Source organism: Lasioglossum baleicum, unplaced genomic scaffold, assembly GCF_051020765.1.
Source record: "Lasioglossum baleicum unplaced genomic scaffold, iyLasBale1 scaffold0351, whole genome shotgun sequence".
NCBI classification, from domain to species: Eukaryota; Metazoa; Arthropoda; class Insecta; order Hymenoptera; family Halictidae; genus Lasioglossum; species Lasioglossum baleicum.
In genome coordinates, this window is record NW_027469411.1 from 130,131 (window position 1) to 132,132 (window position 2,002).

Consider the following 2,002-nt stretch of genomic DNA (forward strand, 5'->3'; position numbering starts at 1 on the left):
TGCGTTATGCATTATGCGTTACCCGTTATGCGTTAGGCGTTATGCGTTAAGCGTTATGCGTTATGCGTTATGCGTTATGCGTTATGCGTTATGCGCGATGCGTTATGCGTTATGCGTTATGCGTTATGCGTTATGCGTTATGCGTTATGCGTTATGCGTTATGCATTATGCGTTACCCGTTATGCGTTAGGCGTTATGCGTTAAGCGTTATGCGTTATGCGTTATGCGTTATGCGTTATGCGTTATGCGCGATGCGTTATGCGTTATGCGTTATGCGTTATGCGTTATGCGTTATGCGTTATGCGTTATCCGTTATGCGTTATGCGCGATGCGTTATGCGTTATGCGTTATGCGTTATGCGTTATGCGTTATGCGTTATGCGTTATGCGTTATGCGTTATGCGTTATGCGTTATGCGTTATGCGTTATGCGTTATGCGTTATGCGTTATGCGTTATGCGTTATGCGTTATGCGTTATGCGTTATGCGTTATGCGTTAAGCGTTATGCGTTATGCGTTATGAGCTATGCGTTAAGCGTTATGCGTTTTGCATTATGCGTTATGCGTTATGCGTTATGCGTTATGCTTTATGCGTTATGCGTTATGCGTCTTGCGTTATCCGTTATGCGTTATGCGTTATGCGTTATGCGTTATGCGTTATGCGTTATGCGTTATGCGTTATGCGTTATGCGCGATGCGTTATGCGTTATGCGTTATGCGTTATGCGTTATGCGTTATGCGTTATGCGTTATGCGTTATGCGTTATGCGTTATGCGTTATGCGTTATCCGTTATGCGTTATCCGTTATGCGTTATGCATTATGCGTTATGCGTTATGCGTAATGCGTTATGCGTTAAGCGTTATGCGTTATGCGTTATGCGTTATGCGTTATGCGTTATGCGTTATGCGTTATGCGTTATGCGTTATGCGTTATGCGTTATGCGTTATGCGTTATGCGTTATGCGTTATGCGTTATGCGTTATGCGTTATGCGTTATGCGTTATGCGTTATGCGTTATGCGTTATGCGTTATGCGTTATGCGTTATGCGTTATGCGTTATGCGTTATGCGTTATGCGTTATGCGTTATGCGTTATGCGTTATGCGTTATGCGTTATGCGTTATGCGTTATGCGTTATGCGTTATGCGTTATGCGTTATGCGTTATGCGTTATGCGTTAAGCGTTATGCGTTATGCGTTATGAGCTATGCGTTAAGCGTTATGCGTTATGCATTATGCGTTATGCGTTATGCGTTATGCGTTATGCGTTATGCGTTATGCGTTATGCGTTATGCGTTATGCGTTATGCGTTATCCGTTATGCGTTATGCGTTATGCGTTATCCGTTATGCGTTATGCGTTATGCGTTATGCGTTATGCGTTATGCGTTATGCGTTATGCGTTATGCGTTATGCGTTATGCTTTATGCGTTATGCGTTATGCGTCTTGCGTTATCCGTTATGCGTTATGCGTTATGCGTTATGCGTTATGCGTTATGCGTTATGCGTTATGCGTTATGCGTTATGGGTTATGCGTTATGCGTTATGCATTATGCGTTACCCGTTATGCGTTAGGCGTTATGCGTTAAGCGTTATGCGTTATGCGTTATGCGTTATGCGTTATGCGTTATGCGCGATGCGTTATGCGTTATGCGTTATGCGTTATGCGTTATGCGTTATGCATTATGCGTTACCCGTTATGCGTTAGGCGTTATGCGTTAAGCGTTATGCGTTATGCGTTATGCGTTATGCGTTATGCGTTATGCGCGATGCGTTATGCGTTATGCGTTATGCGTTATGCGTTATGCGTTATGCGTTATCCGTTATGCGTTATGCGCGATGCGTTATGCGTTATGCGTTATGCGTTATGCGTTATGCGTTATGCGTTATGCGTTATGCGTTATGCGTTATGCGTTATGCGTTATGCGTTATGCGTTATGCGTTATGCGTTATGCGTTAAGCGTTATGCGTTATGCGTTATGAGCTATGCGTTAAGCGTTATGCGTTA